Below are 11,716 nucleotides of genomic sequence, written 5' to 3' on the forward strand. Positions count from 1 at the left end.
ACAAAAATGACAATATTACAAACAGCATACATACTGCACTGATATTTAACAGATACTTAAGTTTTTGGTTAAAGTACCAGTTAATATTTCTATAATTTTGATTGACTGTGCCTGGTGTTTGTGAATAATAATAATAATTAGAGATAGGGAGAAATATAAAAACAAATCGGCTTTTTTGATGAAAATAGCTGATTTGTTAAATATTAATTCCTTCATATTAGCAGGTTCCAGAGACCCCCATGAATACGAAGGGACAAATATTTACCAGTTTTTATTCATCCTTTGTAATATTAAATAACAAGCAAACAAAGAAACAAAACAAAAAACATTCTGCCTACTAGCCGCCAATCAGCTGATCGGTGGCAGATAGGCAGCCCCCCCCACAGCCAGCCACCCCAACAGCCTACCCCCACACCCCCTTCCTCTCCCTACCTTAGCCTCCAACCCACCATTGCTGACACCCCCTTACCTTAATGGCTGCTGCCAAGGTCTCCTTCTGGCCTCCCAGCCACTCATGTAAAAAGGGAGACTGACTGCCCTTTGCAAAGATGGCAGCTGTGGCTTCATTCAGGGAAGGGAATCTGCAGCTGCCATCTTTGCAAAGGGCAGCCTGGATTCCATTAGCTTGCCTTTTTCTTTTTGTAATAATAAGGGGGGCAGTGGGGGTGGTTTAAAAAAAAAACCCACAGGAATTGACGAATAACTTCGTTTTTCATCACTTCATGGGGGTAGCTTTGTGAGTCGTCAACTTTTGATGATTCACAAAGCTGGACAACTCGCCAAAATGGTGAGTCGTTCCCATCTCTAATAATAATAAATAAAATCAATAACGCACAAAACATGCAACACAACCTTAGTATTGTGTGTGGGTGTGTATGAATCTGTACATAAAGCAAGTGAAATCAGAACATAAAAATAGATTATAACCACAATTAAAAGTCACAATTTAAAAGACAGAACAGCGCTCAACCAGTTAAAACCAGGGGATGCAAATTTGGACTGTGTGACCCATAAACATATGTTGCTATTGTTTTAGTTAATTGATTATATGTTTATTTAATTTTGAGTAGTTGTTATGTTCATGTAATTGTGATCTAATGTTTGTTCTTTCTGTTGTGAACCACCCAGAGTGGCCCAGATAGCCAGTTGGGCAGTTAAATAACAAAAGTTTTTAAATTCTCTTCTATAATGATGCCCAAAATTCTCTTCTGCACGTTGATAAGAAAAAAAATGCGTAACTTGTACAAGCTGATTGCTGCTAATCAATGAGTCTCTGCTTGGCTTCTTCATTGGGTGGCTTGGCCCTGAAACAAGAATCTACAAAAGGACTGGTTAATTAACAGCAAATTTCTGTTGTGAGTTATGTCATCCCCCTCCCCCAGTTGCATGAGTATACTACAGGATTTTGCCCACATAATCAATGTATTTCATTATATATTACTTTGGGAATCCTTGTGGAGAAGAAGTTAGAAACAGATACTTTTAATAAACACTGCTAATAAATACATGATTTTTAAAGCACCAGTTTCAATTGTTATTTAATAGAGTTCATTGGAGCCATAAAGTCACAAGCCAGATCACTCTACATTCTGCAATTGAGTTTTGAATTCACTGCCATTAAACCTGTTTTGACCGAAGACCATTGTTGTTTCTTTGTCATATTTGCAAGGGCTTAGTGTGAAGGCAGGAGGAGAAGGGGACGACAGAGGATGAGATGGTTGGACAGTGTCATTGAAGTGACCAACATGAATTTAACCCAACTCTGGGCGGCAGTGGAAGACAGGAGGGCCTGCCGTGCTCTGGTCCATAGGGTCACGAAGAGTCAGACACGACTAAACGACTAAACAACAACAACATAGATGACATCTTTATTTACAGCAACAGCTGGGAAGAACATCTAACTCACTGTTAGATTGTTTGAATTAGGAAAGGCAGGGTTAAGAGTGAATCCCTCGAAGTGTAAGATAGCTTGGATGAGAGTGAAGTTTTGGGGGTTCCAGGTAGAACAGGGCAAAATCCAACTGGTATCTGACAAAGTTGATAAGGTAACTGCTTGGGCTGTACCTCAAACTAAGAAGGAGGTACAACAGTTTCTGGGTCTGGCAGGATATTATTGCCAGTTCGTTCCTAATTCCACAGAGATAGCAGCTCCCCTCACAGATTTAACTAGAAAGAGAAAGCCAAATAAGGTAGTCTGGGGAAGATAAGAACATCAAGCTTTTAGGGAGCTGACTTTAGGAACCTGACTTTAACTTACCTTTTATAGTACAAACCGACACTTCTGACAGAAGAATAGGAGCACTGTGGTCACAGATGAAGGGGGAAGTGGAGTATCCCATGATGTATCTTAGCAAGAAGTTGAGTGCATGAGAACAGAAATATGCTACTATTGAGAAGGAGGCCCTGGCAGCTTAGTGGGTGATACAAACACTGAGGTACTGCCTACTAGGGGCTCCTTTCACGTTGGTCACAGACCACACCCCATTACAATGGTTGAACCAAATGAAGGATACTAATCCTAGACTGACACGGTAGTACTTAAGCCTCCAACCATAAACGTTTAAGGTGCAGTACAAGAAAGGTAGTACTCATGCTAATGCAGATTATTTTTCCTGACAGGGAGACAGGGGCACAGAAGTGGAAGAGAGGACGGCCCACTCATTGGGGAGGGCATGTGAAGGACAGGAGGCTAGTGAGCCGTCCTCAGCAAGGATTGGACAGGAGGAGGCGTGTGGATGTGTAGAAGGTGTACTCATAAAAATAGAAGAGGAAGAAGTGAAGGAGGGAAAGGCGGTAGAGGTGTGCTTGGCAGAAGACAAGGAAGGGGACAAGGGGGAGGAGCAAGATCTGATAGTGTGGGAGGAGGTTATAAAAGAGTGGGGTGACACGCGGGAGTTCAGAGTGGAAACTGACACGATAGAGAAAAGCACAAAAGATTTCGCGGTAGAGACAGAAAGAAGTGATGAAGCATCTAGCAAGGTCTGTGACTTATTAAGAGACTTTCCCAACCTTAAGACAGGAGGGGGATTACTCCCTGATCCAGGCTTACCAAGAAGTGAAGGAAAGGGAGTGAAACCACTAGAATGGATGGTCGTGGTTTATCCCTGCAACCAAGGTGGGGGAAGGAAAGTCATCCATCCCAGGCCTCTTACAACAACCCACCTCCAGAAGGGGACTGGGCAAGACACCCTTGCTGTGGGATGGTGTGTGCAGCAAGGAGCACCCCCTTGAGTGTGATAACCAACTGCGAGCGATCTGGTCCAGCCCCTATGTAAGAAGTGATTTATTTACACCAGAAGTGAAGATCTTGAGTTATAAGACAATCCCGGAGTTAAGTTGTTTCGATCCTTTTAATCTTGTTAATTCGGAAGTTGATGTTAATAAAGTTGAAGCAGTTGGACATTCAAAACCACCTCCAACCCTTATTCCCGCCAAAAGGAGCGGACCGTCACCAACTTTAGAAGAGCCTGATCACAATGTGCAAATCGCTTCCTTAGATATATCTGAAAAGCAACCCCAAAGACATTAGGGGCTTGCATAGTTATTGTCTAGTCCAGCCATTCACAACCTTTCTTTGGCCGTAGCTATAAACACAATATGAAAGGAATATAGGCTGAATCATGACTGTGTAAGTTGCATAATGAACCTTCTAAGGCTCTTATGTCTGGGGAAGTGGACTTGTCCAGAAAATCTCACATTAAAATATAGTAGTAAGTGTTTAAGGTGCCAGAATGTTTTTGTCTTCTTTGTTTTTCTCTTGTTTTTGCCTTATGAGGTGGTGTGTAAAAGGATTATTTCCAGCCTGTTGCCCCCTTTAAATGTCCCAGTCCCCTGGGGTGGGTGTGTCATAAGGCCCCTGTTCAGGATGGCTAGTCTAGTACTTTCTTCCCCAACAATGCTCTCTAGAGTCTACCTATGGACCCCTAGGCTTTATAAAACAGGCTGTCATTTACATTGGGTGGGTAGGTACTTTCTAATCCATAAAATCAAACGAAAAACCTATCTGGTCCAGCATCCCCTTTTCCTGAGTGGGAAGCCCAGAAGACCTAAGAACCCTACAATTTATGACTCTGAGACACCTTTCCTTCCGCCAACCTAGGCAGTGGTGGTTGGTGCTCATTTGGTTGGTTGGGCAGAAGGCAGTGGTGGATGCAGTGAGGAAGAAAAGGGGTTATGCCCATCTACAGGAATGCGGGGACACACGGGCAAACTCACACAAATCCACACAGAGGTGAGCAACATTCATACTTACAGAAACTTTCTGCTTTTGGCAAAGAGGGAGGACTAGGCTACAGCTATGCAAACCCCTAATGTTTTTGGGGTGCTTTTCAGAATAAGATAGTGGAAAGTAACCAAAGCATGTATTCAAGCAGTGTCTCATTTGCCCTAAGGAAGACACACAGCAGAGCCTATAGGAATTCCCTTCTGGACTACTCAGAATTGGCTTTGATTTACTCCAGCAGATAGTGAGAACTGTAAAACCTCGTGGTCTCTGGTCATCAATGGCAGCAGTGGATGCAAATGTTTCCTCAATTAGGGAAAGTTCGCTTCCCACTGAGACTATTCAGTTAATTCAAACAAAAATTTCGGCATTGCCAGGCACCTCAACTTTGAAGGATTACATCCAATTAGTCATGTTTAGTGAACATCTGTTGAACCAGAGTGATTTTATTTAGTGGCTTTCCTCGTACTATAGTTTTTGGGAATAAAATTAACTGATTTACCTTGCATTTTCCTTAACCATGCAGAGTATTATCTCTGTGTTAGGGTTAGACATTGTTATTTTGCTTCATTCTGAGGAAATTTATTCCTCTCTCAGATGTCTTGGCAAAAGTCAGAACAATCTTCTACAATGACATATTGAAACACTGAGGATAGAACATGTAATGTTGCATTGCCTTTTGGTCTCATTATCACAATAAGTCATAATGGATAATTCGTCCCCAAGGAAAAATGCTTTTCATAATTTAAAAGGAGGCAGAAAAAATCAGTTTATAACTTAGACACAGAATGTAACTAAAATGTTGTCAATTATCAATTTATTTATGAAAAAACATATATTGGATAACTATTTTTATTCTCCAAAGAGCAGAGCAGTTTTTTAAAAAAAATAAATATTCTAACTGCAAAATGGTATAAAGTTGTGAGCATTAATTTATAGTCACCCTCTTTAAAATACAGAGTAAGCAACCAAGGTATATTCTTAACATGCTACCAAGTCTTGCTAAGATTTATTTCAAGTTACAATGGGTATTGGCCAGCATAAGTGAAAGAAGGTGTTCTGAGTCATTTCAGCATTCCTAGAAGTTATGATTGTTTGAATCAGTGCTGTTGAAGCCCTCACTTAAAATATGTTTGCTTCATTTAATCTGAATAGTAAAATGAAGGCCAAGAATTTCATGAAAGAAATGAAACATAAACTGAAGCTGACAGAAGAAGACCTACAGTTTTCCAGTAAGGAATTTACAGGAAGAAGTAGAACATAAAAGACAAGGATCCCCACCGTCACAGAGAAGAACTAGACGCAAGTAGAAATCTAAGGATAAAATTGGTAGTAAAACTTATGCATGGTCTGGATAAAAGAATGGATAACATTAGAAAATCAAAGTCTATTGAAATTGGAAGGTCATGATTTTAAAATGGGTTGGCATGCATATGGAAATTTAAAGAACAGTCACATTTTGCAGAACATATTCTGAGGAAGGCACTGTGCTTAGTATGGCAAAAATTTCAAATGCAAACCTATAAGAAAATTCCAATATGGGTAGCACCAATAGAGGCATTTACACTGAAAGTGTTGGATCAAAAGGGAGTGTTACTCACGTATATAGACTTGTTAAATAAATATCAAAATATGAAAGAAAAAAAGGCCTAGAGAAATTGGGTCAAGCTACAGGTTGGTGGTCAATGCTGAAACTAGAATCAAGATATAAAAAGGACAAAAACAGGGTCTTTTGTGAGGGGAAAGTTCAGGTGACCGAACTATGGATCTATACTAATGAGAAAATAATAAAAAATCTATACATATCTATTAGAGGATGATTAGAGGATGAGAGGGTGAAGGAGGTGATGGTAAAATGGGCACAAAACTTTGGATATAATATTGATACTTATGAAGGGACCAAAATGTGGAAAGATAATTATAAAATGATCAGCCCAGTCAATCTTAGAGAAAATATCCTTAAAATGTTTCATAGATGGCCTTTTACTCTGGTAAGATTGGCAAAAATATCAGAAGGGATCAGCAATGTTTGTTGGAAATGTAAAAAAAAATCGAGGGACTTATATATGGTGGTCATGAGAAAAGGCAAAAAAAATATTTGATCACAGGTTTGGGAAATGTCACAAGAGATTGTTCAGCAAAAATTAAGTTTTAAACCTGAAATGTTATTATTAAATATAATTTCAGAAATTATTGGTAAGAAAACAAAATATAGTCTAGGTTACTCTGGGCCCAAAAATGGAAGAACAGAGAGACACCAATGATGGATGAGCTATTAAAGAAGCTTTTGGACATTACAGAACTAGATATGCTTTGAGAGACACTATGGGATCAACTAAGAGACTTTGTAAAGGAAAGCTGGAAGCTGACATATAATTGGGCCCAGAAAAAGACAGGAACCTAGGGGAAGAATTAATTTATAGTGAATCAGTGCTCACCGGGCTCCTTTGATGACCAGACAATGGTGAAATCTCTGATCTATAGGGGTAGTATGGATGTGTAGTCTTGATGTTTCTTGATATTATTGTTGGTTTTTAGTGTTTTTTGTTTTGTATGTTGGGTATGTATGAATAATAATAAAAACAAACAAATAAAATATATTTGCTTTCAGGCACTTTACTCTAGAACTGTCAGCACCTGCTGACCTGCATTTTGTATGAGAATGATGATGATAATTATGATGGATGTGATCAAAGTGTTGATGGCTGCCAAAGTGGAGCTAGAAAAATCCCATTTTGGATTAGAAATCCCAGTGTCTGACACATACAGCCAGACTAGACATTTGGTGCGGAATTCCCATTCTTCATACTTCTTACAGGACATTTGCATGACACCATCATCCAGCCACTGTCGTCTTCTGTTTTCTTTGTGGCTCATCTGCATTTCCTTAAATTGTAAAACAGCCTGAAGAACAGATCAGCAATGCAACCACCACAGGTACAGATGCCTTTTCAATGCTGGTCTTCTTTCTCTTAGAAAGAAAATAGTTTTGACATGGGCCTATTGAATCTAATCCATTCCCAGTGGACTGCAAATTCTGTTGGAGTTTTATTTCCACCCTTGCATGTATCGTTGGTTTGTGTGACTGGGAGGATTTTTCTGGTCTGTCTATCCAGCACTAACCAATCTTTTCTTCCGGGCTTTGAATTCAAAGGCAGGGAGTCCTGCCTTTCTGCCACATGTTCTTTCCCTCTCTTTAGTCTCTTAGTGCAGTGGTCCCCAACCTTGGGCCTCCAGATGTTCTTGGTTTACCACTCCCAGAAGCCTTCACCACCATCTCTGCTGGCCAGGATTTCTGGGAGTGAAGTCCAAGAACATCTGGAGGCCCAAGGTTGAAGACCACTGTCTTAGTGGCCGTTGTTTTGTTTGCTGTTGATGTATTTAGTTGCTTGCTAAATATATGTGTAGTAAAGAAAGCAGCATACACAAGTCTGCATCTTCAAGTAACTGTAATAATTTTAAAAATCCTTTTTACTACAGATGTCTCAAAGTGAGTTACTGACTCTTTAAGTGCTACTTAATAAGAAAGGAGAGGACTCTGGGGAATTTGTAGTTATTCTCCTCTATGGATCTCTGTACTTCTACTGCATAGCAAAAAAGGATTTTACCAGCATTCAAAACTCTGCAATAAATTCATGATCACATTGTCATTAGTGTCATTTTGTGATTTACTTATTTATTTATTAAATCTTCCAGCACAGCAGTGGGACATATTAGTCCCACAGAGTCACATTGCTCTGAGATTTCCACTGAGAAGCGAGCTACAAACAAGGTAGGCATATGATGGCATTGTCACCTGAACAATGGTTAACAGATTCTCTAAATTTCAGTCATTTCCCATGTTTTTAGTTAAATAAACAAAGATTCATTAGAAGGAAATGTTCCAACTAATCCACTGCTTTTTTGCCTTTGGAGTGGGGTATATTTTTATTGTAGCCAATTTAATGTATCTGGACAAAAATAAACAAAATGTTTTCTAGCAAACAATTATTCATTAATGCTGGTGTTATGTGCTATGTTCTTCAGTAGTTTGCAGAGAAAACTGGGATTTCTTCCATTTAGAGGGAAGCCAGAAAAATCTCTTTACTACATGAATAGTACATTGGCTGAAATCCTCTTGCTTAGCATAATAAGTCACACTAGAGGAGATCCATTGAATCAGTGGAGATTTGGTGAATCAACTCATCTGAAGTTCCATTGATTCCAATGGACCTATTCTAGTTATGACTGACTATGCTAAAATAAGTTGAAAATAGAGGAGATCCATTTGAATCAACAGAACGTATGGAGGAACTGATTAAAGGCCCTACTGCAGTCTGACTTACTACACTATGCAAAAGGATTCCAGCCAATATATCCTAATCTAAACCCTAACCTTCACCTTTAAAACACTGGAATTTCTGTTGAGGTCAGAAAAAACCCCACAGCTCACTCAAAGCAAGTTGCTTTTGCCTTGTCCTACTGCATGAAGTTAATACATCTTTTATTAATTGTTTAAATGCTTTTCTCATTGTGAGATGTTGTGTTCCAGCACCATAATGGCCTAATATTACTTTTATTATTTCTAAAAAATCTATTATTATCATTATTCATGCTGATAGGATGCAGGTGACCTAAATTTATAATAATAATAATAACAATGTAACTTTATTGCATTCTTGCTTTACAACATATTTGTGCATTATAGTATTGCAGTGCTATGCTGATCTACCATTAAAAAACAGCCAGAAAACCTTTTCACTGCTAAATGAAAGAACAGCAAGCAAGGGAGGGAAAGCACCAAACTGTACCTCCTGCAATCATTATAATTAATGTATGCTGGTATGTTGGCATCATACCAACTTCTGTAGAGGGAACATTCTGTGAACATGAAAAAAGCACAAATCTCCTGACAATGTGAATGTCAATGCTAAAGCAGCTACCTGAAATGAACTTTCAGTATTTATGCGGAAGAGAACATTGCTCTGCAAGCTACACTTGCTGGAAGTTCCTCTTCTAGAAAGATGTTAAAACTCCAGGAGCCCTGTCCTCCCCTTGTGGTGGCCACCCTACAAGCCTAAAAGTCGACCCTCTGCAATAAGTCTTAATCACTCTGTTTTGTGTTCGGCTTTTTGTTGTGGTTCTGTTGTAGACTGGGGAAATGTGGCTGACTGAGTAACGCTCCTTCTGTAAAGCTGAGAGTGACGCCATCGACCTGAAATCAGGGTGATTACATTTATATGCTTGCTTTATGTTATTAGGTTGTTTATATTGGTGATATCAGCGGTAGTGTAAAGTTCAGACTGATTTCTATAGCCTTAAAATCTTCGGGTTTTCTGAACTTTATATCCTTTGACTTGGTTGATGAAATGTACACTGAGGCAATAACTATATTTTGGAGAGGTAATTCTACTTTAATTTCACTGAGTGGTGATTGGTGGAGACCCTCTGTGAGGGTTTTCATTTCTTTGACTTTCACAGACAGGGCCAGAATAGAAAGACATCCCTTTTACAATCATCATCACCATCACCATCATCATCGTAATCATCATGTGCCATTCAGTCAATTCTGAGTTATGGTGACCATTTTCTGGGTTTTCCAGATAGAGAATACTCAGAAGTGGTTTACCACTCTCTTCTTCTAGAGGAGCCCTGGAACTGTGCAACTTGCCCAAGGCTTACACAGGCTGACTTATTCATAGGAGGCACAGTGGGAAATCCAATTCCCAACCTCATAAGTGTGTGAAAAAATGTCTTGGTGATTAGCCTTGCTACAAAAGGGCGAGAAGGTAAGGCAAGTACAGTACCATTATCCCTGCCACAACCATCATTTTTCCTGCCCCCACCACCATCTTCACTGGCCTGAGCTGTTCTGCTAACATCCCTTCAGGTCTGGGATCATGGGTAGACCTGGGACTTTCATATCTTTTTCACTAGCGTCCAAGAATTCTTCAGGAATTCCCCCAGCTAGAATTCTGATAACTGTAACCAAAAAGTCCAAGTCTTCAGAGGAGTTTCAGTACACACAGCTGTGCCTCAGCAAATTAGGGGACTGATTGTTTATTGAGATGCATCCTGTACATGACCTAATAAGCTAAAAGACTAACAGCCCCTAACCCCTTGCAGTTCCCATGGTGTTTTGCTCCTCCCACCCAGTTTCTCTGTCTTCTACTAATAATGGTTACTCCACTGAGAAAGTTGTTGAAGCATAGATGTCCATGTACTGAAACTCCTCTGAGAACCTCAATTTTTTCACTACAGGTACCAGAGTTCTGGCTGGGGGAATCCCTGGAGAATTCTGAGACCAGTGGTAAAAAAGATATGAAAATCCAATGTCTAGTCATGCTCTGCTGCTGAATGTCAAACTGTTTCACAGTAAAACAACTATCACCCATTGTTTAATTGTGGATGAAGGAGCTGATGTGGTTTCTATTACCAAAATTTAGGTGGATGAGCTGGGAGCAACTGAACTTTTTCAGCTGTTTCTATTGGGCTTCCTGTCACCAATTTATTTATCCATTTGTTTCTTTTATATCATTTGTAAGCTGCTTTTCCCCTAGTTAGGGGACCCAAGATGGCTCACAGTGTTAAAGCAAGTAATACCAACCTTTAAGATAAAGGGGAATGGTGAATCAGGAATTTACACGGATTCCCGCAGAGGCCCACTCTACATTTGTACTTTGACATTTCCACTAATTTCCAGCCAATTTCTAGAGTCCATTCAAATGGACTCCATTCCCTATTTGAGGAATGGAAAATTCCATTTGGAATCCATTCCCCATTTTACTCAGTGGGGAAAAGTGCACAAAAATAGGTGCATTAAAACTGTGTAAATAAATGCCTTTTATTATGGGAAGTGCTTACATAAAATATGTATCAATTTCCATGTAGAAAGAAAAACTGTCTTCTAACCTGATACAAACAAAAGATGGGAAAGAAGTGAAGGTGGGAATCTTTTGTGGCGCAACATTTTGCTGTCATTTTCATTAGTACAACTATTAAGTTTCTAACTTTATGTTATAGTGTGCTGCACAATGGAGTAATGGACTAGGACTCTGGAGATCTGGGTTCAAGATCCAGCTTGGCAATGAACATTAATTGGGAGGAAGGTGGCACTTATAATCCACCACTCCTTAAATATTTCACATACTTTGAAATCTCTCAGGTGCAGCTTGATGGCACATAACAGCAACAAAGCTTCCTAATACAGAGCAGCCTACACCTGCTGTAAATTGACCCATTCATATTTATTTATTTATTTATTTATTTATTTGATTTATATCCCGCCCATCTGATAAATCTATACCACTCTGAGCGGCTAACAACAACATATGTACAATTATAGTAACATAAATTCAAAATATCAATTAACAAAACATAACATAAATCATAAATAATAGATAGATAAGAAAAGAAAAGATAAATTAAATTAGATTAAATGCTGGCAGGAGGGAAGGCCTTAACATAGAGCCATGTTTTTAGCTGAGTTTTAAATGTACCCAGGGTAGGGGCCGC

Source organism: Pogona vitticeps, chromosome 3 (genome assembly GCF_051106095.1).
Source record: "Pogona vitticeps strain Pit_001003342236 chromosome 3, PviZW2.1, whole genome shotgun sequence".
Classification (NCBI taxonomy): Eukaryota; Metazoa; Chordata; class Lepidosauria; order Squamata; family Agamidae; genus Pogona; species Pogona vitticeps.